Source organism: Giraffa tippelskirchi, chromosome 3, assembly GCF_054371585.1.
Source record: "Giraffa tippelskirchi isolate mGirTip1 chromosome 3, T2T-mGirTip1v1.2.pri, whole genome shotgun sequence".
Lineage (NCBI taxonomy): Eukaryota > Metazoa > Chordata > Mammalia > Artiodactyla > Giraffidae > Giraffa > Giraffa tippelskirchi.
Window position 1 is genome coordinate 174,098,596 of NC_137277.1, and position 27,630 is coordinate 174,126,225.

The window sequence follows — 27,630 nt, forward strand, 5'->3', positions numbered from 1 at the left end:
TAGCATCACCTTTAATTCTCCATAATTACATGTTAAAGTCCTTTTCTTCTGCTTCATATTTGTCTTTATTTAAAATAGACCCTGAAAATGATACTTGTGACTATGTCTCACATCTGTGGACACATTTCCCACTGATATTTGACCTACCTTTTAGAAAAAAAAAAAATTAAAAGAAAAATCAAAATTTAGTCTGAGTCGCAACAATTTATTTTTTAAAAAGAAATGACTACACTAAATGTTCCCAGTTCAGAGATTATACTGCGCTAGCTCATAACTGAGTTTCAGGTGGAGGAATAGCCCCTAAAACAAAATGCTTTTCCACCAACTGTTGACTAAAGATATATATACAGTGGAATCATTTCAGTTCAGTCCCTCAGTTGTGTCTGACTCCTTGTGATCCCCTGGACTGCAGCACACCAAGCTTCCCTGTCCATCACCAACTCCCTGAGCTTGCTCAAACTCATGTCCATCGAGTCAGTGATGCCATCTCACCATCTGATCCTCTGTTGTCCCCTTCTCCTCCTGCCTTCAATCTTTCCCAGAATCAGTGTCTTTTCCACTGAGTCAGTTCTTCACATCGGGTAGCCGAAGTATTGGAGTTTCAGTATCAGTCCTTCCAATGAATATTCAGGACCAATTTCCTTTGCAATAGAATACGACTCAGCTACAGAAACGGATGAAATTTTGCCATTTGCAGCAACATGGATGGACTTGGAGGATATTCTACTTAGTGAAATAAGTCATACAGAGAAAGGTAAACACGGCATGATACCTTTGTCATCTGAGCCACCAGGGAAGCCCTGTATGATATCACTTATATGTAAAATCTAAAGCATAGAACAAACTAGTGAATATAACAAAAAAGTAGCAGACCTAAAAAACTAGTGGTTAGGGGTGGGGAGAGGGCAACATATAGGTAGGGGATTAAGAGGTACAAACTATTATGTATAAAGTAAGCTATAAGGATGTATTATACAACATGAGGAATATAGCTAATATTTTATAATAATAACTATAAAATGAGTATAACCTTTAAAAATTGTGAATCATTATATTTTACAATTGTAACTCATAAAATATTGCACAGCAACTATATTACTTCAGTAAATTAAAAAAAAAAAAGATTCCTGAGTTGGAAGAAGAATCTAACTGCATGTCTTCTATTCTGAACAGTATTTCTAAAATTTCCTCTCATGAGACTTCTTCATTTGGCCTTGGGGGCCAATTTCATGATTGGCTTAAGGTTAAATGTCTATTTATGTAAATGCGTCTGTCAGGGTGGAACTGTTAAAAAGTATTACCACTATTCACTGCTATCCAGTTTCTGCTTCTGGTATTCAGGACATCTGCCTTCCCTTGTCTCTCTGAGGTTAGTTTTGGCTATAAGACCTGCTCTGGCCAATAAAACTGAGCAAAAGTGATGTGTGCCTCTCTTTTGCTGAAGCACTGAAGAATCCACATGTTCCCCATGCTCTCTTGCCCATTACTGATATGCAGGAGCCTCCAGCAGCTGAGGTTTCAGACTACAGATGTCATGAATCGGAGCGCTCCACCAGTGGATATGTGCTGTAAGAAATAAAACTGCTCTGTTTTGGTTACTGACACTTGAGAAATGTTTGTCATCAGAGTATAACATCCCATCCTGACTAATGCAGGCAGCAAAAAAAAAAAAAGAGCAGCTTTCATTTTTGGTCCAGTCCTTCCTTCACACACTTAAACATTCTCTATCAATTATCAAGGCAAGTGACAAAGCAAATCAAACTTGATCTGACCTTCTTTTGCCTCTTGGAACTTAAAGAAACACCAAAGGAAAAACTGCCAGAGTACTGAAACGTATAAGCAGCTCTCCCTTTCCTTCTCCCCTCATGCCCTCAAAACAGACCTTGGAGCCTCATCTCCATGAAAATAAAGGATGAGAACAGGCAATTAAGCTGAAAATCATCCCATTTCTTAAATACTTAAATATGGGCCATTGAGCATTTACCATACTTGCTATGAACACACCGAGCTCATTTCCCCATGTGCATTGTATGCCTATAGGAGGCTGGTCTTCAGATGGGCAGCTGGTAGACCGCTAAAGGCTTTCTCCATCGAGATACATGGAGCATATTGAGCAAAATGTGAACCTTCTGTCTCTCAGCAACAAAGTTCCTGCTATGTTCTGAGAGGGCTACAGGCTGCACAATCTTTGGGTGCTATTTAGGGAGCAGCAGGGGATTATCTGACTCTAATGTGTTTACCAGGACAATTTTCTGCATAGTTACAAAAGCTGATTTCTCCTTACAGTCATCCCACAAAGATCTTAAAATGTGACTTACATCATGAGTTTGAAAGACTCTCAAAAAGAGCCGCACCATGTGCCAGATGCAACAGCAAATCTCTGCCTCAAGAGAAAAAGAAAAAAACAGAAGACAACAACAACAGAAGTTTTCGTAAAAAGACGCTTATGCTCAAAGTTTCTATGAAACAATGATGATGCAGTCCCAAAGGATGTTAAGATTTTGGAGAGAGAAAATTAAAAGAAAAATGCATCTGAAGTCAAAGCACTGAGTTTTTCCCATTGTGCTACATAAAGACGATGAGTCTGGAGGCAATTTAACAAGTTTAAATTACAACTTGGAAAGTAATAAGCTTTGGCTCCTGAGATGTACAACCAACTGGGGATGGTCTGGCAAAAAAATCTTTATATTCCACATTTCTCAGCGAAATCCCAGACTCATATGCAACATTTAGCATTTAGGAGATAATATGAGAATTTAGCAATCTTTGAGCAAGACTTAGGAACTTGAAATCACTAAAACGACAGCCTGAGAAATAAATAAGCTTTCATCCACTGTGTAAAATACTGATAAAGAGGTCTTAACAGATACTTTCATTTTAAAACACGATTCTGAAGACAGCATGGCAAATATAAACGCCAGCATCTCCGAAAATGTCATTCCCTTTGAATGTCTGCACATCTGGTTGAGCTGAATTTCTCCACAGTCCCAGAAAGACAGCTACAAGCCAGGTGCCCCCTCATGTTGGTGCTTGTCTATTTCACTGTATTATTGGTCAGAGCAAGCTAATAACTTATTTAGCCAACATTTTGGAGGCTCAACAAAATAAAGGTTTCACTTGTGCCCCAGGAACTCTCCAGGACGGAGCTTCCCAGTCAGACAGCTGTCCTCCAAGCAGCAGGGTCCTCCCACAGCCTGTGGCTCCACCTTCCTCCTGGAATCTGGAGCCTGTCCATCCAGATGGCAGGAGAAGAAGGAGAATGGAGGAACGCTGCACATTTCATGGGCCAGGCGTGGACAAGGAATACATCTCTCCTGCCCGCATTTCAGTGGTCAGGACTCAGTTATATGGGACACATACCTGCCTTCCCTGGAGAAGGAAATGGCAACCCACTCCAGTACGCTTGCCTGGAAAATTCCATGGACAGAGGAGCCTGGTAGGCTACAGTCCAAGGGGTCGCAAAGAGTCGGACACGACTGAGCGACTTCACTTTCACTTCACCTGGCAAGGAGACTGGGAAAGGTCATCTAGCTGTGTGTCCAGGAGGAAAAGGAAAGGATTTGGTGACGCTTTTGTCCCCTTGCTCAGATGTAACCTCTCTGTCTTCTGTTCTACCAAATAGGCATAGAAATTGTCAGTTCAGTTCAGTTCAGTCGCTCAGTCGTATCCGACTCTTTCCGACCCCATGAACCGCAGCACGCCAGGCCTCTCTGTCCATCACCAACACCCTAAGTCCACCCAAACCCATGTCCATTGAGTTGGTGATGCCGTCCAATCATCTCATCCTCTGTCGTCCCCTTCTCCTCCTGCCCTCAATCTTTCCCAGCATCAGGGTCTTTTCCAATGAGTGAGCTCTTCGCTTGAGGTGGCCAAAGTATTGGAGTTTCAGCTTCAACATCAGTCCTTCCAAAGAACACCCAGGACTGATCTCCTTTAGGATGGACTGGTTGGATCTCCTTGCAGTCCAAGGGACTCTCAAGAGTCTTCTCCAACACCACAGTTCAAAAGCATCAATTCTTTGGCACTCAGCTTTCTTTATCACTCAGCTCTCACGTCCATACATGACCACTGGAAAAACCATAGCCTTGATTAGACAGACCTTTGTTGACAAAGTAATGTCTTTGCTTTTTAATACCTGCTTATTATTATTCTACCTCCATTTTCCCGCAAGTTTCCAAAACTGACCTGACTCAGAACTGACTTGAATTTTAAGAAACTTACAAATAAGCATGACTGCCAGCTTATTTCTGTTGGAGGCTAGAACTTATCAGTTACTAGCTAGGACACCCCTGTTAGGGACTGAATGTTTGTACTCCCCCCAAAATTCTTATGTTGAAATCAGGTCCCTAAAGTGATGGCATACAGAGGTGGGGTATTTGGGAGATAATTAGGTCATGAGGTTGGGGCCCTCATCAACAGACTAGTGCCCTTATAAAAAGAGACCAGACAGCTGGCTCGCTCTTTGGACCAGGTGAGGACACAGCAAGAAGGCAGTCACCTGCAGCCAGGAAAAGAACCCTCATCAGATGCCATATCAAACCAGCACCTTAATCATGGATTTCTCAGCCTCCAAAGCTATGAGAAATGCATTCTATTGTGGATAAACCACTCAATTTATGGTATTTTGCTATAGCAGTGCAAGCCTAGACAACCTGCCTCTTCAGTTAAGGTGTCTAAAATTCCAAGTAAGGCATCAGAAGGTGACATTCTAAGCGGAGGTATGGGAGAAGGACATGGGCCAATCTGAAGGTATGTTTTTTTCCTACACCAAGTATTTCTCACCCTGGCATTATGGACCTCTTCAATTGGATAATTCTTTGATGCAGGGCTGTTCTACACATGTGAGGCTGTCAGACAACATCGCTGGCTTCTACACACTAGATGCCATTAACACCTCTCCAGTCCTGAAGACCAAAAATGACTCCAGACACTGCCAAGTGTCCCCTAGAGAACAAATCTGTACCCTTTAGCTTTGGGAACCAGTGTTCTCAATCAAAAGAATGTGGAATGAATTAATATCATCCACCATGTGGCTGAAAAACTCCTATATGCCAGAGGCAGTACTTGTCTGTCTGTATTTCTTTTTTTTAATTTAAACTTTTTATTTTATATTGGGATATGGCTGATTAACAATGCTGTGAGAGTCTCAGGTGAAAAGCAAAGGGACTCAGTCACACTAACACATGTATCCTTTTTCCCCCAAGCCCCCCTCCCATCCAGGCTGCCACATAACATGGAGCAGAGTTCCCTGTGCTGTACAGGAGGTCCTTGTTGGTTACCCATTTTAAATGTAGCAGTGTGTACATGTCCATCCCAAACTCCCTAAGTACCCTTTCCCCCCTGCTTCTCTGTCTTTCTTTCTCTCTCTCTCTATCTTTCAAACTCTTGGAAAACACTGTCAGGTACATCCTCTTTGGCTTTGTCTAGCCTTCATGCAGTTCATCTTCCTCAAAGGATACTTCCTTCAGATGTGTTGGCTCCATTAATGAGATTACATGTTTCTCCTCTACGGTGAGAGCTGTCAGGGGTTCTGTCTGTGTCTCCCACTTCCCCAGGATATCGATGTTACACATCTTGTTAGGGACTAAATGACTCAATAAGCTTCCAACCACAGGTCAATGGATTGGAACTTTTACACCCAAGTCTCCCCACCAAATGTCACTCACTGATTCTCAACAGCCAAAGGGGTTTCCAACAAGGCAATAAAGAAACTCAACATCTACAACCTCATTGTAGGACCCTTATAAAGAGCAAAATCCAGCTTAGGGAAATGTATTCCTATAAAGGCTTCCTTGGTGGCTCGGTGGTAAAGAATCCATTTGACAATGCAGGAGACATGTGTTTTGATCTCTGGGTCAGGAAGATCCCCTGGAAAAGGAAATGGCAACCCACTCTAGTATTCTTGCCTGGGAAATCCCATGGACAGAAGGAGTCAAGCAAGTCTCAGTCAATGGGGCCTCAAAAGAGTCAGACACGACTTAACAACTAAACAACAACAATTTCTTTAAATTTCCTCTAAAACCCCAAGTTGAAAAGTATTTTTAAGTCTTGGTTCAAGTAGTGTTTCTTTGTCTCCCTTCAATTAGCTGTTGCATCATAGCAATTAGGGAAAGACTCTCTGATGCTGGTATAACTGTACAAGTCCCAATATTTCAAGTTGAAATGTGCAAAGGGACTTATTTATTACTTTCATTGCTCAAAGGAGAATCTTTGATAAGGAAAAAAAACGTTGAAAGCCAAGGAATGCTTTTATTTGAACAGAGTGGACTTATTCTAGGATGATAATGCTTGGAAAACCTAAGCTATTTAATGAATATTTCATGAACACTGCAGGTAAAGAATTGTGAGCTTTCCTTCACTTCAATTTATTTTTAAACTAAAAACAAAACAAAAATAATAATAATAATAATCACCACCATGCATTGAGTGTCTATTATTTCCCAGGCCTCTATATTCATTATCTCTGATGCTTACAAACAGCCGGTAGGTAGTTATTTATATCATATTTTCAGAAGATGAACAAATTGAGGCTTAGAGAAAGCAACTGATTGGTCCAGGAATGCATAGCTTGGTAAGTACAGAACTGAGACTTGAAAACAAGTCCCCCGACTGCAAAACCCTCTGTGTTTATACTATTTCGACCAAGGTATGATGGCTCTATAGGAAGTTCATCCTTTGAAAACCCCATATTGGCAATCACAGGTACATCTGCACACCAAAATTTAAATGTCACCATGGCAATCGATATTTAAATTTTCATTTTCTTACCCAGTGGTTCTCAACTGGATATGTTACTTTCTGCATAAGTAGATTAAATTGCATCCCAGCTATTTTGAAAGAGTTCTTTCATTACTATCTTGGGATAGTAGTTTATGCAGAGTATTATTAACAAGTATGTTTCTAACAGCAATCTGATGTATCTGCAGAATGCTTCTCTTTCTCATCTGCCCCCCAAATCCTATTCCCCAAACCCCCTTGCAGTGACCTCATGCGCTAATGCGGGAGGTGGCTACTCAGAAGAGCAGCCCCCACGGTTGGGCTGTCGTGTTCACACTCATTATAATGAAAATCTGTCCTCCTGCCCAGTGGGCTCAAGTCACCATGGCAACCTACCAGCAACATCACTCACACAAATTAGAGCAAAGAAGCAAAGACAGGCTCCACCCAGACACTGAAGCAGTCGCACAAAGAAGGAAATATTTCTCAAGGACACTCTGCTCTTAAGTAGCCATTGGCAATCCTGCATCTGCTCAGCTTTATCACCAAAATACATGTCGGTTGTCTTTTACCGAAAGGTGTTCAAAGTCGTTAAATAAAGTACACTTGAGCCTTCAATGTGACTGAACTACAAATTGAAACTCTTATGTCATGAAGCGCAGGATAAGAAGTCGTCCCAGCAGCTTTACAGCCCAAGCCCATCTGGGATGCTGCAGACACACATGTACCCTCATTGCCCAAGGCGGCAGAACTTTCCCTATAGACTGTGCGGGTCCAAGCCATGCATCCAGGAGAGGAGAAGTGTGCGAACCACATAGGACAGGGGCAAAGTGATGCCTGTGTGATGCTGAGGCCGGAAAAGGAAACTCAGTCCTTTTGGAAAGTCCTTATTTTCTTCCTTACTTAGACATACACACACACATGAGTACTCACTCAGCCACGTACAGCTCTTTGCGACCCCATGGACTGTAGCCTGCCAGGCTCCTCTGTCCCCAGGATTTCCCAGGCAAGAATACTGGAGTGGGTTGCATTCCCTTCTCCAGAGGATCTTCTCGACCCAGGGATTGAACCTGGGGCCCCTGCATTGGCAGGAAGATTCTTTACCATCTGAGCCACCAGGGAAGCTCATATATATATATACTCAAGTTGGGTCCATTCAGAGGCATATCAAACTTCCCAGGTCTTTTCTGCCCACCTCTCTCAGGAGACAGGGCTCCTGGAAAGCTTAATTCCCTCTGTGTCACAGGCACCTAGCTCAACTCTAGCACAAAGAACTTGCTCATAAAAGGTAGCGGAACTCAACTGAAAATGACAACACCCCTAACATTTAGTGCATTAGTTTCCTGGGGCTGCTGTAATGAAGCACCATGGACTGAGTGGCTTAAACTACAGAAGTTTACTCTTCCACTGTTCAAGAGACTGGAAGTCCAGTCTTGTCAGCAGGACTTGTCAGCAGGACTGTGCCAGGAAAAGGTCTGTTCCAGATCTCCAGCCTGGGTTCTGGAATTTCCTTGGCTTGTGGCAGGATAACAGTTATCCTGTTGTCCATAACAGTTATGCCTATTATGGCGTTCTTCTTGTGTGCATACTTGTGCCCAAAGTTTCCCCCTTTTTATAAGGTCAGTAGTCACATTTGATGAGGATCTCTCCACTCCGACATGACCTCTCTTCAACTAATTACCCGTAACCACTCCCCTATTTCTAAATAAAGTCACATTCAGAGGTTCTGGGTAAATAGGATTTCTACATATTAGTTTTGGAGAAGGCAATGGCAGCCCACTCCAGTACTCTTGCCTGGAAAATCCCATGGATGGAGGAGCCTGGTAGGTTGCAGTCCATGGGGTCGCTAAGAATTGGACACGACTGAGCGACTTCACTTTCACTTTTCACTTTCATGCATTGGAGAAGGAAATGGCAACCCCCTCCAGGGTTCTTGCCTGGAGAATCCCAGGGATGGGGGAGCCTGGTGGGCTGCCATCTATGGGGTCGCACAGAGTCGGACACGATTGAAGCAACTTAACAGCAGCAGCAGCAGCAGCAGCAGCATATTAGTTTAGAAGGGACACAATTCAACCTCTAACATCTGAGCATAAATAAACTGTACATAAAGACCAGGTTGCTCTATGCAAAAAAAAAGAAAAGAGTAAAGAATCCCCCTCACACACAAAAATGACCATGGCAGCTAGACTTAGAAGAGATTTATTTCCTATAAGACTATATAGTGCAGGCAAAATGTCCATTCCCCCAAAAGGCACCATAAAATACTCAGGCCAGACATGAATTCCACTAATTAATCCTATTTAGCAATTAAAAACCAAGGTCTCAGGTGTCAGCATAGCTCTGAATAAATCACAAAGGTCAAACAGGCAAAATTCAGCTCTTGAAGGGTCTTAACATTTTCTGAAGGAGGAAACAAGACTCATTCTGGGTTGAAAGGAGTACGAAATATTTCTCTAACTCAGAATCAATCACTGTTAAGCAATTTCAAGGAGACAGTGCAGAGAAGCTGGTAATGATGACTAATGTTATCTTGAGATCTGGGAGCAAACCTTCTCTGGAGGGGTGTTAAGCAGTCTTAGTAGAAAACAAGAGACACTGACATCTGTATTGTTCTTGGAACCAATCTCTGAGTATTAACTTCTGTGTTTCCCAGGAATCCAGATGGTGGCTTGTTTTTCATTTAACGACACCTAGTAGGATCATCTCCTTTTAAAGGTGTATACACTACTCGCTTCTGGCAGCAAGGAAGCTTAAAATTGGCTACAGGAACAGAAGGATACACTTAGAGAGTAAAGGATCAGAAAATGAACACGGTCCTTTCCCATCTTCTTAATTCACATCTCCAGTAACTCTCTGAGGACCACAAGCCCCCATTTCCAAGCGACAACTTCGAGAAGAGGGAGTCCCCTTCACACACTGGCCCCTCTGTGCTCATGTGACAGGCAGTCAGTCACCCTCCCAGAGAAATCGAGTGAACAGTCACCATGATAAAACTGGCTTTCAAACCCACAGCACAGAATAAATAAATCAACACGAGAAATTCAACTTTTGGTCATCATTATCACTCTATGCTTTTCTGGACTTGAAACCTGTCACAAATTCTCAGGTTTACTATCAGTATATATTGCTAAAACTTTGAAACAAAATGCTAAATTCTTGGTATCTCCCCAATACATACGCATTTTGAATTTTGTACAAATGAGCTCTAGATTCAAGTTACAAATTAATTTGAGCTCATGATGTAATTAAATGTTTGATTAGGAGCAAGAATTAACATATTACACGGAGCCATATAATTTTATGAGACAAACTAGTTAATTTCAATAAAGAGATTCACCATGGTAACAAATTATCTGACCCATCCAATTCAATATATACTTCAAAATAATTTTTCAAATTATCTAAAAATGTAGTTGTTAAAGAGATATATCAAAATATATGCACTACACTGTAGAATTTCTTAAAAATTACTTGGGTAAAAGATGAGGAGATTTAAATGGGCACTTAAAAATATACAGAAAGTAAAGCTCAAAGCCAAAAATTTGGAAAAAAGGGATGAAATGTTGACAACTTTTTGCAGCAAACACTGCATGTTTTAATTTCTTTATTTTAAACTTGATGATATTTGGAAATGGTGCATTTAATGCATTTTTTAACCTTTCTGGTTATCTTCCTAAAAGAGAACTGCCTGGTAGCATTCAAACTGGAGATGGATTTGTTTTAACTGCCAGATACAATTTCTAGTAATCAATCTGAGGTCTTCAAGTACAATTTCGTTTGCTACTTCAGAAGCTGGATGGCATACAATTGCTCACAGCTGTTTCTAATTACACCTTGATCCAATAATAACTAAATATTGTTTAACACTCTGGCAGTAACTACTTAAGAAGATGCCGGAGATCAATAATTGAAAGGAACACTTCCAGGCATCAACCTGCATAAATTAGAACCTGTCGAAAACACAAACACAATTCAGTAGGTGGCACTATTCCCTCAGCCAGAATTATCTTTCATTATGCAGGACTTGAGGACTCTCTACGTGGCAGTCCCCTTTATTCCTTGCTTCCATGGAATTCTGTGACCTAAGTATCAACATGCTAACCTCAAATATATTGCCAGGCTTCTTCTCTAGGAGATACACATCCAGATTAAAAAAAAAAAAAATCATACAGACAGCAAGTGTAAGAGAAAAGAGTTCATCTCAAGTTCTTAAATAATAAGGTCAGTGGAGGGTTACTTGAAAGTCAATTAATTTTCAATACCCACTAAAAACAACCCAAATGATGACTTTTTCTACTGACACAATCCAATGAGCTAATGTAAAATATCTGAACTAACGAATGACCAGGTTTCTCTTCTTCAGCCCTATTGACATGTGGGCTGGGTAATTCTTTGTTGGTGAGGAAGTAGGGGAAGGACGCCCTGTGCATTTAGAATGTTTAGCTAACAACTGGATTCCAGTAACACCTTCCCAGTTGTGTTGTGACAGCCAAAGATGTCTCCAGATACTGTCAAATAGTCCTGGAGACAAAATCATCCCATCTCAAAGCCTTCATTCAATGAATGCTGCTCCTTTATACTAAAGACAGATCTCTGGCTTCATGGTCCAGAGTGGAGTTATTCCACTGCTGCTAAGTCGCTTCAGTCGTGTCCGACTCTGTGCGACCCCATAGACGACAGCCTGTCAGGCTCCCTCGTCCCTGGGATTCTCCGGGCAAGAACACTGGAGTGGGTTGCCATTTCCTTCTTCAATGCATGAAAGTGAAAAGTGAAAGTGAAGTCGCTCAGTCGTGTCCGACTCTTAGCGACCCCATGGACTGCAGCCTATCAGGCTCCTCCATCCATGGGATTTTCCAGGCAAGAGTACTGGAGTGGGGTGCCATCACTAGCTACATTCAATACCAATGTTCGTTATCCTTTTGTTGTTGTTCAGTCACTCAGCCGTGTTCCACTCTTTGTGATCCCATAGACTGCAGCATGAAGGACTGGCCTCCCTGTCCTTCACTGTCTCCCAGAGTTTGCTCAAATTCATGTCCACCGAGTCGATGATGCTATCTATCCATCTCATCCTCTGTCAACCCCTTCTCCTCCTGCCTTCGATCTTTCCCAGCATCAGGGTCTTTTCAAATGAGTCAGCTCTTCATATCAGGTCGCCAAAGCATTGGATCTTGAGCTTCAGAATCATTCCTTCCAGTAAATATTAAGGGTTGATTTCCTTTAGGATTAACTGGTTTGATGTCCTTACTGTCTGAGGGACTCTAAAGAGTCTGCTCCAGCACCACAATTTGAAAGCATCAATTCTTCAGTGCTCAGCCTTCTTTATGGTTCTTTTTTATCTTTTTATATCTTATTTTTTATTATCCTTTTTTATCTGATTCCAAAGGGTGACGAATATACTTTGTTGAAAATTCTGAAGACAAAAAAACCACAAAGAGGAAAAATAAAAGCACCAGTAATTGCCCTATATTATGATATAATGACGGTTCCAATTGCATGACCTTAATTTTTCCTAGAAGATGCACATAGATTATGTGTAGTAATCATTTGGTTTGTTAAAAATCTGAGAGACATACAGCAGCACTATTTTGTATGAACAAGGTCTTTTTATCTCTAAATATATGATTTGTCAGGGCTTCTCAAGTGGCTCAGTGGTAAAGAAGCTTTCTACCAATGTAGAAGACCTGGGTTCTATCCCTGGGTCAGGAAGATCCCCTGGAGAAGGAAATGGTAACCCACTCCAGTATTCTCACCTGAAAAAATTGCCATGGACAGAGGAGCCCGGCAGGCTACAGTCCATGGGGTCACAAAGAGTCAGGCACAACTTAGCAACTGAACACACACAAGCACACATATATATTCTGTCATTAAACACTCAATGAAGCATGATTTTTCATGGCTATGTTCTTTTCAAGAGATAAATGTGACCTTTTTTTTTTTTTAAAACCAAGCTCTTTTATTGAACTTTTTTTCTGATTCCAAAGGGTAATGTTAATTACTTTTACTATGCTCTAGGGATAGATCTCCAGCAACAGAATATTTTAGTACTAACCTATTTTAGTTCTACCTTTATACAAAGAGAACAAAAGAGGGAAACGAAGAAACAAAGAAGGGGAGAAAATGAAGAGGGGAGAATCAAGAGCAAAAGGAAGGGAAGGAGGGAGGGAGGTAGAGAGGGGAGGAGGAGGGGGTTGGGAAGGGGAGAAAGGCTTGAAGAGATGCAAGGCAGCAAAGCAGGGGAAGATGGAGGCAAGGGTATTAAGGGAAGGGAAGTCATTTCTGTATAAGCTGATGTACAAATGAATTTGCTGGCATCCTTCCCACTGTTCTTTTCTCTCTTTGTTTCAATGGTTCCTATGGCTCATCCTGCTACTAAGATGACCCTGCTCTTGCCCAGCATTCAGAGAGCACACATGTTGAATTATTTCCCCTCATATACAGGATACATTGGTGAAACGGCTACAGGAGATAAAACTGAGAAACCTTGAAAACATGATGCTAAGTGAAAGAAGCCAGACACAAAAGGCCACGTACTGTATGATTCCATTCGTGTGAAATATACAGCCAAGGCAAATTCGTGGAGACAGAAGGTGGATTGGTGACTGCCAGGGGCTGGGGTACAGGGGACCGAGAGTGACGGCTTAGCTGGCAGGAGACATCCTTTGGGGTCATGACGATGTTCTGGAACTAGACAGTCATAACAGGGTGAACATACTAAACACCACTGAAACATATGCTTTAAAATGGTAAAAGTGGTAAACTGGATAATGTGCGTTTAAAACAAAAGTCAAGAATGAAACAAATAATAAAGGAATCTCTCTAAGTATCTGAGCTAAGTTGAGGGGATTTTAAAAATAAATAAAAATAAAAGTAAGAAAGTAATAGCTGTTTTATTTGCCATCTGCTATTACTATCTCTGATTTAAAAAAAAAAATTTTTAAATACACAGTTTTATTGCATTCTAACATGATAATTTATTTCAGCATTTTAGTTGGTAAGAAAAAACATTCTTCAATTGTAAGGAAGGTATTTTATTTTTTATATGTTTTAGAATTTTATTAAATTTAAAAATTACTTTACAATGTTGTGTTGGTTTCTGCCATACAACAATGTGAATCAGTCATAAATAGACATATGTTCCCTCCCTCTTGAACCTACATCCCACCTCCCACCTGTTCCCATTCCTCTAGGTTGTCACAGAGCACCTTGTTGAACCCCCTGTGTTATACAGCATCTTTCCACTAGCTATCTATTTTACATATGGTAATGTATATGTTTCATTGTTACTATCTCAATTTGTTCCACCCTTCCTTCCCCAGCTGTGTCTACAAGTCAGCTAATTTTTTACACAATTTTTAAAGGTTACGTTCCATTTACAGTTGTTACAAAATATTGCCTCTATTCCTCATATTGAACAATATACCTATCACTATCTTATTTGACCTTCACAGCAACCTTCCCAGGTGAGTATTAGTCCCATTTTACAGATGATGTAAGAGAGACTAAGATGATTATGCTGATTCAGGATAAGCAACTCCTAAGAGGTGGAATCAGAATTCACTTCCCACTTCAAAAACCATTCACCAGGGGAAAAGGCCAGGTTAACTACATGGCTTGACTGTGGCCTTGGGAAAAAAAAGTCTGTCCCTAAGTCATGTCCAATTCTTTGTGACCCCATGGGCTGCAGCCCACCAGGCTCTTCTGTCCATGGGATTTCCCAGGCAAGAATACTAGAGTGGGTTGCCATTTCCTTCTCCAGGGGATCTTCCTGACCCAGGGATCAAACCTGGATCTTCTGCTTGGCAAGTGGATTCTTTACCACTGAGCCACCAGGGATGGGCTTACACGTGCACTAACCTAGTGATTTAACTGGACACAAATCATCCACATTGCCATTTAGGAAAGGAGAAAAGCCCTGACCCCATCAGCCTCATTGAAATGCCCCATCTTAAAGGAGGCACTATTTCTCAGCAGAAAAATAAACAGGAGGAAAACAGAACAAAGCAATCTCAATCTTTTGTCCACAAACATCTCATGGGCAAAGTAAAGACTTAATCTCTTACTTTTGCCAAACAAGACAAACTCAACCAAATTCACTAGCTAGATCACTGAGGCCGGGAAGGAACACCACAGGAGAAGATAGAAAGATTTATGCATATATGACTGAAACCAGAAATCATATTTTCTTTTTTGCCAAGCTTTACTGTGATATAATTGCAACACTGTGTAAGTTTCAGGTGTACAATGTGGTGATTTGTACAGGTATATATTGTGAAATATTTACCACAATAAGGTGAGTTAACACATTCTTCATCTCACATAATTATCATGTTGTTATTGTTTTTGTGATGGTGAGAACATTTAACATCTCTTCTCATAGCAACTTTCAAGTATAAATAGAGTATTGTTAACTAAAGTCACCATGCTGTACATTATATCCCTGAAATTTACTCATTTTATAGCTAAAAGTCTGTACTCTTTGGCCAGCATCTTCCCATTTCTTCTGCCCTCAACCCCCGGTAACTATCAATCATTCTTCTCTTTGCTTCTATGAATCTATGAGTCTGCTCTTTGCTTCTCACTTATATGAGATTTCACATATAAGTGAGACCATACACTATTTGTCTTTCTCTGATTTATTTCACTTAGCATAACGCCCTCAAGGTTCATTCATGCTATCACAAATAGAGAACCTCCTTGTTTTTTTGTGGCTAAATAATATTTCATTGTGTGTAGATATCACATTCTATTTATTCATCTGTCAGTGAACACCTAGGTAGTTTCCACATGTTAGTCATTGTGAACGATGCTGTAATTGACATGGGAGTGTAAATGTCTCTTCAAGGTAATGAAGAAATCATGTATTTTCATGATGGGGCTTCCCTGGTGGCTCAGACGGTAAAGAATCCCCCTGTAATGTGGGAGACCTGGGTTCGATTCCTGGGTTGGGAAGATCCCCTAGAGGAGGGCATGGCAACCCACTCCAGTAGTCTTGTCTGGAGAATCTCCATGGACAGAGGAGCCTGGCGGGCTACAGCCCGTAGGGCTGCAAAGAGTCAGACACGACTGAGCGGCTAAGCACACGCAGCACAAAGCCAAAAAAGCAAACAGAACAGGAATCACTGACAAAGCGACATATCTCATGCACAGAACTTTCATTAACATTTCATTAGCTAACAAAGAGTCAGCACTTTACCCAATTGCCTACTTTTTGTCTGTGATACACAGAAAAAGAGATCTAGCTGATGCTGTCAGCAGTGACTAGCTAGTCCCATATATACCAATATCTACTTTTCATGATCTGGACAGGGCTCTCCAACGTGGTTCCTGTTGGGTTTGGTCAATCCTAAAATACATCAGCACCTCCCTCCAACCCTGGTGGAAGCTTCACTTTCCAAAATGCCACGGTACTTCATAGCTTCAGATTGTGAGCTCTGTGGTCTGCAAATATATAGCACAATGGACTGTCTTATGAAGAGGTGGCACCGTCCTTAGTGGCACCTGATGCAGAAGTTCTATACAAAAACGCTTAGGGTGTAATTATAGCAAAATCTATGGCCACAGAAAAACCAGCAGGTCTCCAGCAGGTCTAGCTTCTCAAAGCAACACTGAACAGGGTGGGAGTCAAAGGAGCAGTGCAGGGAATTGAAAGCATCTCATTGAATCAAGAAGGAACTTCGGCCGCAAGAAAAGCATCTCATTTTTATTTTGTTTTTTGTTTTTACTCCAGTGGACATGAGTTTGAGCAACTTTACTGGGAGATAGTACAGGATGGGGAAGGTTGGCATGCTGCAGTCTATGGAGTCACAAAGAGTCGGACACGACTTAGCAACTGAACAACAACAATAGCAATTAAATGAATTACTGTTCAGAAAATGAAGGAAACTCAAGCATCAAAGAGCTGAAGCTAAGGATGGGTATGTTTTAAAGCAGGAAAAGAGTAATTATGTGAAATGCAGAACTCAAATGATTAGACAGTAAACAGCAAGCTCAATTTATGCTTGTTGATTCATGGGATAAGGTCTGAAAAGTAGTCAGAGATGTGGTAGTAGATTCTAAGAGGGCCCCCAAGGATCCTCACTTCCTAGTATTCACTCTCTCCTTGAGTGTCGACTGGATCTAGTTGTGACTGGCTTCTAAATACCACTTCCAAGTTTGTTACAAAAAGATGCTGTCTCATGTCGTGCTCATCCCCCTGGCTCTCTCGCTTACTCATTATGTGGAAGCCAGCCGCCATGTTGGAGAGCTGCCCTGTGGAGAGGCTCTTGTGGCCCTCAGTTCAGCCACCTGGAAGGAACTGAATCCCGCCGATGACCACCTGAGTGCCCTTGAAAGTGGAAGCTCGCTCAGTTGAGCTTTGAGACAACATCGCAGGCCAGCCAGCAGCTCCGCTGACGGCAGCCACAGGAGGGACCGGAGGCAGAGACAGTCAGCCAAGCTATGCTCAGATCCTCGAACCTCAGAAACTGTGAGATAGTAAATGTTTGCTGCTTTAAGCCACTCATTTGGGAGTCATTTTTATGCAGCAATAGGATAACTAGTGTAACAGAGTTTTCTGATATTTCACTGGTTAATAAAGAGAATCATTTCATAAATCTAATATTCCTCACCCTTGGACTTGGCCACATGTTAATGCCCCCAAGCCTATTTACTTCCTGTGAAAATAGCTTCTTCTACTTCTTTATGTGAATTAAGGATAATGGACTATTTACCCTCCACTAAAAAAAAATCAATGAAGTATTGGCACTTTCTCTTTGATTTAAATCTAGTGGCTGATTATCCTGAACTTCAGGGGCATAAATTGACTAAGGAAATGATTGGTACTGTTTGACCCCTTAGAAAATTTAGACAAATATTCGCCCAACATTATCAGCCCTACCTTAACCTAAAACTACACATTGCAGAGATGGAAAACATCAAATAGAAGGTTCATACATCCTATGCCAGATATTATCATGTGTCTTTGTGGTAAACACGTTTTTCTTAGATAAATGAGTCACAAACTAAAGTCAATGCAGCAGAAAAATTCAACTCTCTCAAGACAAATGGCTATTTCCTACCGCTAAGAGGTGCTCATTACAGCAAAGAAAAACTGCAAGTGGAAGACGAGGGATTACTTTTCACATCTAAGAGCTTTAATAAATTAAGTTCATGATCCTTTTTCTTTAATCACAAACCTTTCCATATGTCATCAATTTCAAGTAAAATAAACTGCACAAGGCAGCACCCTCTTTTGAATCCTCATAAGTAGTTGCTCCATTTAAAACATATAAGAAAGTCTCAGAAACAAAAGAATAGAGGAAATTAAATGATTTCTATCAAACATGCCACGCAGATTTGTATGGCAAGTAGCTTAATTGTGACATATGTGCTTTAGTGAAAAGAGCTGGGAGCCCTGAGAATGGAAAATAAAGCATCATCATTTATTTTTTTATCATTCTTTGCCACAAAACATATTTAAGTTAACTTCCAACAGTTAAGATGATATTTATCTCTTACCTGAGGACTGAATTTCAAATGAAGGACACTAAATTCAGTCTGATGTATCCCATTAGATGTTAATGACTTAAATATATTTTCTGAATGGAGGCAGAGAAATGAAAAAATGCTTGAACTCAATACACTGTAAAGTAAATCAACTTTCAAGTGCTGAAAGACAGAAATGAACAAAATAACTGTAAAGACGCCCAGATACTTCTACATAGGGATGAATGAAACAGGTGGACTTAGGCGTAATGCAACTGCATCAATTACATAGGTAACTGAATCTCCATAGACCAGAACCAAGAGTTATGCTTTCTATAAATGAAGCACTTTGCTTAGCTAGCTTATCAATATATACACATCAAAGCCATTGAAAGTTCCGTGGAACAGGGTCTCCATTGTTCTGTTTGAGAAACTGGAAGAAAGCAAAGGAGAGAATTCAATGGAACACAAGAAAATGCATCAGCCTTTCTCTGAGTACACCAGACAAAGCTTTTCCTTTGTGCAGACATCCAGAGACAAAAGGACATGGGTCTCCTTCACACCACACCCTGCAGAAAACATCGGACACTCAGGCGCTGAAAATGAGAAACCAGGTGCTTAGAGAAAAGCAAACAAGTTCTTGGAAACCTAGAGAATAACGACAGCAAGTGGTCTTTTGCCTCCACTGTCAAACGAGAGCAGAAAGCAGTCCCCATCCCCTGCCCACTCCCGCTGCTCTCCTGGACCCTCAGAAGGAACCAGGAAATAGGAGCGATGTTCACATCACAGGTGCACAGATTAGAGAGGTGGGTATACAAGTTGTCTTCTAAAAACCCTTAGCACTTATAAAAACATTGTTAAGCATTTTTTTTAGCTTTATTGAAGTAGAATTGACAAATGAAAATGGTATATAGGGGTTAGCCAAAAAGTTCATTTGAATTTTCCTATAAGATTTTATGGGATATATTTAAGGTATATGCAACTTGAGGCTTTGATAGATGGATACAATGTGAAATGATCACCACAACAATGCTAATCAGCATATTCATCACCTCATGTAGCCTGTCTTTTTGGGTGTGGTGAGAACACTTCCCTAGGGGAACAGTGGTAAAGAATCTGCCTGCCAATGCAGGAGACATGGGCTCAATTCCTGGGTCAGGAAAATCCCCTGACCCAGGAATACTTGCCTAGGAAACCCCATGGACAGAGAAGCCTGGTGGGCTACAGACCATGGGGTCACAAAGACTCGGATACGACTTAGCAACTAAACAACAACAACAATGAGAACTCTTAGGATTTACCCTCTAAGCAAATTCTAGGCAATAAAGTCTAATATTGTTAACTGCAGATAACCACTGTGTGCTAAGTCGCTTCAGTCATGTCTGACTTTTTGGTACCCCAGGATTGTAGCCCACCAGGCTCTTCTGTCCATGGGGTTATCCAGACAAGAATATTGGAGTGGGTTGCCATGCCCTCCTCCAGGATATCTTCCCGACCCAGGGATTGAACCCATGTCTCTTAGGTCTTTTGCATTGACAGGCTGGTTCTTTACCCCTAGCACCACCTGGAAAGCCCAGAGATAGCCATTAGATCCCTAGAATTTACTCATCTTGCAAAAGTGAAACTTTGTACCCTCTGACCAGCATCTCCTCATGACCCCCACCACATCCCAACTCTGGAAAACACCATTCGACTCTTTGATGAGTTTGACTAGTTCAGTTCAGTCACTCAGTCGTGTCTGACTCTTTGCGATCCCATGAATCGCAGCACGCCAGGCCTCCCTATCCATCACCAACTCCCGGAGTTTACCCAAACTCATATCCATCGAGTCGGTGATGCCATCCAGCCATCTCATCCTCTGTCATCCCCTTCTCCACCTGCCCCAGTCCTTCCCACCATCAGGGTCTTTTCCAAAGAGTCAACTCTTCGCATGAGGTGGCCAAAGTTTAGATGTTACTTATAAGTGAAAATATGCAGTATTTGCTTTTGTGTCTGACTTCTAATCACTTAGCATAACATCTGCCAGGTTCACTCATGTTCTTCTAAATTTCTTAGGATTTCGCATGCAGTTTTTCTTCCCTATCTATCCATCATGAGAACCCAGTTGAAATCCATACTCTTCAAAATAGTGCCAAGAGCCTCCTTCTTGCTTATCTCCCTGCATCATATCCAAATTTCACTAAATACTCATTCGACTATTGGGTGATCACTGAACTCAAACTGGATCAGAAACAAGACAACTGTGGCCTAAGATCAAAGGTTCTTCTCCATCATTGTTTCACCATGTATAACGGTACAAAGGATGCTATTTGCTGTAGACATAGATCTATTGTTTCATACTGTCCATTTACCTTTTCTACAGTCCTAATGTACCCGAATTCCCTTTGGAAGTCCAGGTAGTCTGAGTTAAGCTCCATCACAGAAGAAAGTTCCCAGTCTGGTACCTTCCATCCCTGGACCAAAGATATTTGCTTGGGCTGAGAAGGTGATGTGAACCTGTCAAATCAGAGGCCCTTCTGGTGCATCTTCTGGACAAATGAGTTCCAGGGTGTAGGAGGAAGAAAGGAAGCAGGAAAGTGGGTAGTGGGAAAAAGGAAGAAAGCGATAACAGAGAAAAAGGACTGAAAGAAAGGGTGGAGTAAAGAAAAGAGAAAAAGAAAGGCAAGAGAAAAAGGGAAAAGGAAAAAAGACAGCTTCTTTATACCAAAAGAAAGTGAAAGTGAAGTCTCTCAGTCATGTCAGACTCTTTGCAACCCCGTGGACTGTAGCCCACCAGGCTCCTCCGTCCATGGGATTTTCCAGGCAAGAGTACTGGACTGGGTTGCCATTTCCTTCTCCAGGAGATCATCCCGACCCAGGGATCAAACCTGGGTCTCCTGCATTGCAGGCAGACACTTTACTGTCTGAGCCACCAGGGAAGCTCTCTTTCTACCAAACATACCCTCATAATACATGGATTCTTAACCTTGCTTCAACATCATTGTCAAGGCACTTAACCTACTTTTGTTCAAAATTAAAAGTAAAAAGGATGCAATGTCCCCATATCACCTTATTCATAGTCACAGCATAATCTTTAGTTATTAAGTCAAATACTGAAACCTACAGACTGGAGTCAAACCACTATGGATGAGCGAGGTGAAGAACCCATCTATTCTGCAAATACAATGAAAATAACATTATGCTTCTTTCACAGAATCCTGAATTTTCTGTATTTTAGATAGTGCTGATCTTAGCATCTTTCTATTCCAAAAACCTGTGCTGTGATCTATTGCACAAGAACAAAATATCCCCAAGTCTAAATACCTCATCATTGAGAAAGTCTCTTCTACTTTCTGAAAAGACATCTTGATCCACAAATGCCAAGTTTGCCCTAGCTAATGAACTTCTTGGTTATAATAACTGTCTGCTAGGTGTCAATAAATTTCAGAGCTTGGCCAAAGCAAGATGAGCTTGCATTTCAATGGATGCCTTTAACATCCACATGAGTGATGATGATTTCTTTTCTTATCTCCCCCATGATACAGTAAGGAAGAGCAGTGTCACTGGATTGGTCCAGAAATGAAAAAAATGAAATGGTAATTCTGATTTTCCACCCCTTTGTTAAGAACATCACTCAGCCTGATGGGTCTAGACTTTCTCATCTGCTACATGGACCCCAAGAAGGCATTGGTCTGAATCTAAGTATCTGACACCAGCCTATCACTTTTTCCTCCTGAAACAATAGCAAGTATCAATGAATGATCCCGGCATGGTCTCCTGCAAAGCCAAGAAGCAGCCTCAAGGTCTTTACCACTGTTTTCCAGGTCCTTTGTCTCCAAAGTACACCCTGAGAAGTGTGAATAGAATCCCCTAGGTTAGGGATGATGTGTTAGAATTTCTATTTAGAGTTATTTTATCTTCAAAAATGTTAAATAAAGTCAACACAGCTCATGCTTAATATACAAATGGACACTGGCACCTTTGGCCAGTGCATATCTCAGATGACCAGTGTCACAGGCCAAACTCGAAGTCTCCAAAGCAGACGACCATGGAAAAGGAGTTGATGCGCCATCTCACTGTCATGATCACTGAGAATATTACTGTTTACATTTGCTCATCTCAATGGATTTAAGGGTTTCATAACCTGGTTTTAACAAAGCCCAGCTGAGATTCCTGCCAATAAACATCAGATTTAAGATATAAAAAGAATGCACACACAACAAAGAGACAGAACTGACACATCCCCTTCTGTCATAGAATCTTTGTTACCTCATTCTAGGGTGAAAACTGATGATCTGATTAGATGTGAAAGATCAGTGAAACAATACTGAAGTCATCAAAGCCCTCTGAAATTTGGTTTTACATTTAGTGTAATTAAAGAAAGAAAGTGAAAGTATTAGTTGTTCAGTCCTATCTGACTCTTAGCGACCCCATGGACTGTAGCCCACCAGGCTCCTCTGCCCATGAGATTTCCTAGGCAAGAATACTGGAGTGGGTTGCCATTTCCTCCCCCAGAGGATTTTCCCAACCTAGGGATAGAACCTGCATCTACTGCTTGGCAGGAAGATTCTTTACCACCGAGCCACCAAGCCCACTGTAGTTGTCTCCTAACCCCCAAAGTTCCCTGTAAGCCAGGCCCCTTGGAGGATGTGGCTGCAAAGAAGAGAAAAACAATTAAAGGATTTTAGGTCACTTTGGTGGAGAAGGCAATGGCACCCCACTCCAGTACTCTTGCCTGGAAAATCGCATGGATGGAGGAGCCTGGTAGGCTGCAGTCCATGGGGTTGCGAAGAGTCGGACACAACTAAGCGACTTCACTTTCACTTTTCACTTACATGCATTGGAGAAGGAAATGGCAACCCACTCCAGTGTTCTTGCCTGGAGAATCCCAGGGGCGGCGGAGTCTGGTGGGCTGCCATCTATGAGGTTGCACAGAGTCGGACATGACTGAAGCGACTTAGCAGCAGTAGCAGCAGGTCACTTTGGAATGAGAATGAGGAAGAGAGAGCAGACAAGGGACTAGGACACAAGCAAGGTGAGCTCTGAATGAACTGGCAAGCTATTCAAGGAGAAAAGTAAATTCTTGCTTTGTACCATACCATGAACAGTAGAGCAAGAGACAAAGATTCGATCTATGGGTCAAATCCCCTGGAGAAGGGGATGGCAACCTACTCCAGTATTCCTGCCTTTAAAACCCCACAGACAGAGAAGCCTGGTGGGTCTCAGCCCATGGGATCACAGAGTCGGACACGACCAAGCACATACAACAAAACAAATGAACAGACTAATAGTAAGATGTCTCTATGATAGTAGTCAGCACCTTTCCTGCCCTACCATATACTATAGCTACAGCTAGATTCTAACACCACTCATAAGTGTCACAAAAACAAGTTTTAAAGACAACGGAGTCATCCATCAATGGTGGGTGGAAAAACTTCATTTCAGTAGGATCATTAGCTCACAAGGTAGCTTTCCTGTTTCCCAGGATAAACTTCATTTATCCCCATTACTTCCTGAGTAAATTATTTTATAATTCCTGGATTTGGCTTATGAAGATGACTGGTGACTCATAAACGCCAATCTGACTAATGCCTCACTTAGAGAACTCAGTATGCACGGAAGCCTAGACATCGTTCCTCCTGCCAAGAAATGAATGTATAATATTTTCAGTAAAAACAAAGAAATGAACAGCCAGCACACCAAGGAACACATCTGCACCTGCCGTCACAGTGGTTTTTATAATTTACTTTCTGGTAATTGGGAGTTGAAATACTCAGAGATGTAATAAGAAATAGCTGTTCCTATTTAAGAGTACAGTTTATGACCTTTCTATAATTCGGGTAATTTATTGCCACTTTAACATCTTTACCTCATTTGCCACCATTTTGTCTGTAGTTCATTGACCTTTCCATTCAAATCAAGGGGAGCTGTATTTGAATAACAATGCTACTTTATACAGCCCTGCTCTTGGAAAAAGTTCAAAGTACTTTATAAATATCTCTTTAAACCTGAAAGTAAGCTAAGAATCACCCTTTCTGTTTTAGATAAAAATATAAAACAAGGAAAGTCTAAATTAGCAATTTAGAGAGGGTTTAACAATAAAAGATGCTTACTCCTTAGAAGGAAAGTTATGACCAACCTAGATAGCATATTAAACAGCAGAGATGTTACTTGGCCAACAAAGGTCCATCTAGTCAAGGCTATGGTTTTTCCAGTGGTCATGTACGGATGAGAGAGTTGGACTATAAAGAAAGCTGAGTGCTGAAGAATTGATGCTTTTGAACTGTGGTGTTGCAGAAGACTCTTGAGAGTCCCTTGGACTGCAGGGAGATCCAACCAGTCCATCCTAAAGGAGATCAGTCCTGGGTGTTCATTGGAAGGACTGATGTTAAAGCTGAAACTCCAATACTTTGGCCACCTGATGCGAAGAGCTGACTCAATGGAAAAGATCCTGATGCTGGGAAAGATTGAGGGCAGGAGGAGAAGGGGACAACAGAGGATGAGATGGCTAGATGGGATCATCGACTCGATGGACAGGGGTTTGGGAGGACTTAGGGAGTTGGTGATGGACAGGGAGGCCTGGCATGCTGCGGTTCATGGAGTTGCAAAGAGTTGGACATGATTGAGCAACTGAACTGAACTAACAATTCAGAGAGGATTTCGAGATAAAGATGGTGGGCAGGCCTTGAATGTATATATTATCTCCAAACTCCACTAAATTGATCATAATGAACACTTTTAAGTCATAAGAACAAAGTGAATGGGAGAGAACAGAATAAGATACCAGAGGTTCCAGCAAGATTTAAAAACTTTAGAAAGCCCAGTGAGCCTACACATCCAAACCCCATCCTTCCAAGCAAGTTTTATAAAGCTGATATTTTCATCTAATCTACCTATATTATTTCTTATTTCTCAAATGGCTCCAAAACTAAGGGAGGAAATAGAAATTTTACTTAAGTAAAAGAGTCTCCAAATTGAAAAGAAATAGGGGTCTCCAAATTGTAAAGACCCATTACCTTCCAATTAAATGAGTTGGGGGTGGAAATTTTACACCAAGACACAGAAGACAGAGAAATAAATGGACAGTGCCTTCACAATTTAAATCTGAAATTATTTCTAATTTATGTTTCTATATCCAGTCAAATTTTCCAAAAGGTGAGGGCAGAATAAAAAAAAAAAAAATTCAGACATACAAAGCACACGATTTTTATTTCTTAATATGTGCTCTAGAAAAGCAAAGGTATCATTTCTTAAAAGCAGGGGAGAAAACAGAAGCATATCTGCCACAGGAGAGAGAAGTCCCAGATTTACAGCAAGAAGATTGCTCAGAAACAAACAGTCTAGTCTGATGCAGGACAAAGGACTCTGGGTGAGACTTCGAGAAGATTAAAAAGATTTACAGAACCTCTATAATTACTAGTTGAGTAACATATTAACAAGTACATGACAAATCTGACACAGTATTTGGTGAAAATTATCTATAAATGTATATCAAATTATGTTTGTATCCTCAGTTGCTCAGTTGCATCCTACTCTGTGGGACCCCATAGCCTGTAGTCGGCCAGGCTCCTCTGGCCATGGGATTTTTCAGGCAAGAATACTGCAGACAGTACGATTTTCTCCTCCAGGGGATCTTCCTGACCCAGGGATCAAACCCACCACTCCTGTGTCTCCTGCACTGGCAGGTGGATTCTTTACCACTCGGCCACTTGGGAAGCCCATATCAAACCATGCTAATTCTAAACCTGTAAATTTTTAATTCAAAGAAAAATGAACTAAAAATAAATAGATGTATATGCATAACTGAATCACTTTGCTGTACACCTGAAACTAACACAACTGTACTTCAATATAAGATTTTTTTTAATGTATTAAATACAATCAGGGTATAATGATGGGTGTTTTAGTTATTACGCACCTATTTGAATAAACTAAAATTTCAGATGTAATTATATTAGGAAGATGGAAGAAGGAAAGTGGGCAGGGTTATTAGAGCCTAAATTTTTACCTTCCTGAACAGACAGAAGATATCTAAAATGGGTGAAAACATAGTATGTAAAATATGAAGGTAAACATAAGAACAAACAGCTGAAATAATTATCATTTTCCTTTTAAACAGGACTAGGGTGTGAGGGAAGGATAAAGAAGGCAGTTAAAAATATTTTATGTTCCATTTTCATCGTTATCTATAACGATAGATAGATATCATTATATATAATGATAGATTTTCATCGTCATCATTTTATCTATATAGACAATGCTTTGATAAAAATTTTTAATTTAAGGCAAAAAAATCACTTATAAAGAAATTTAAGGCTTTATGAGATTATATTCACAGTCTATACAGTCTGGGTGGTGGTTAAGTCACTAAGTCGTGTCTGACTTTTGTGACCCCATGGACTGTAGCCCATCAGGCTCCTCTGTCCAGGGGATTTCCCAGGCAAGAATACTGGAGTGGGTAGCCATTTCCTTCTTCAGGGGATCTTCCCTACCCAGGGATCAAACTCAAATCTGTTGCATCATAAGTGGTTTCTTCACCACTGAGCCACCAGGGAAGACCTATATAGTCTCAGTTCAGTTCAGTCGCTCAGTCATGTCTGACTCTTTGCGACCCCATGAACCGCAGCACACCAGGCTTCCCTGTCCATCACCAACTCCCTAAGTCCACCCAAACCCATGTCCATCGAGTTGATGATCCCATCCAGCCATCTCATCCTCTGTCGTCCCCTTCTCCTCCTGCCCTCAATCTTTCCCAGCATCAGGGTCTTTTCCAATGAGTGAGCTCTTCGCATCAGGTGGCCATAGTATTGGAGTTTCAGCTTCAACATCAGTCCTTCCAATGAACATGCAGGACTGATCTCCTTTAGGATGGACTGGTTGGATCTCCCTGCAGTCCAAGGGACTCTCAAGAGTCTTCTGCAACACCACAGTTCAAAAGCATCAATTCTTCAGCGCGCAGCTTTCTTTATAGTCCAACTCTCACATCCGTACATGACCACTAGAAAAATAGCCTTGACTAGACGGACCTTTGTTGGCAAAGTAATGTCTCTGCTTTTTAATATGCTATCTAGGTTGGTCAAAACTTTCCTTCCAAGGAGTAATCTTCTTTTAATTTCATGGCTGCAGTCACCATCTGCAGTGATTTTGGAGCCCAAAAAATTAAAGTCAGCCACTGTTTCCACTGTTTCCCCGTCTATCTGCCATGAAGTGATGGGACTGGATGCCATGAACTTAGTTTTCTGAATGTTTAGCTTTAAGCCAACTTTTTCCACTCTCCACTTTCACTTTCATCAAGAGGCTCTTTAGTTCTTCTTCACTTTCTGCCATAAGGGTGGTGTCATCTGCATATCTGAGGTTATTGATATTTCTCCTGGCAATCTTGATTCCAGCTTGTGCTTCTTCCAGCCCAGCGTTTCTCATGATGTACTCTGCATATAAGTTAAATAAGCAGGGTGACAATATATAGCCTTG

General features: G+C 41.2%; 1 protein-coding gene and 1 long non-coding RNA gene across 2 annotated transcripts in view; both read right to left on the reverse strand.

The window, feature by feature from the left end:
• The window catches only part of PID1 (phosphotyrosine interaction domain containing 1), a 254,717-nt gene that overhangs the window by 101,863 nt on the left and 125,224 nt on the right, over positions 1-27,630 (reverse strand). The window lies entirely within an intron of this gene.
• On the reverse strand, positions 5,354-27,220 carry LOC145541923 (uncharacterized). The gene is made up of 2 exons (XR_014079415.1): positions 26,789-27,220; positions 5,354-7,690 (listed from the first exon to the last, which is right to left on the reverse strand). It is a non-coding gene; the product is annotated as an uncharacterized LOC145541923 (long non-coding RNA).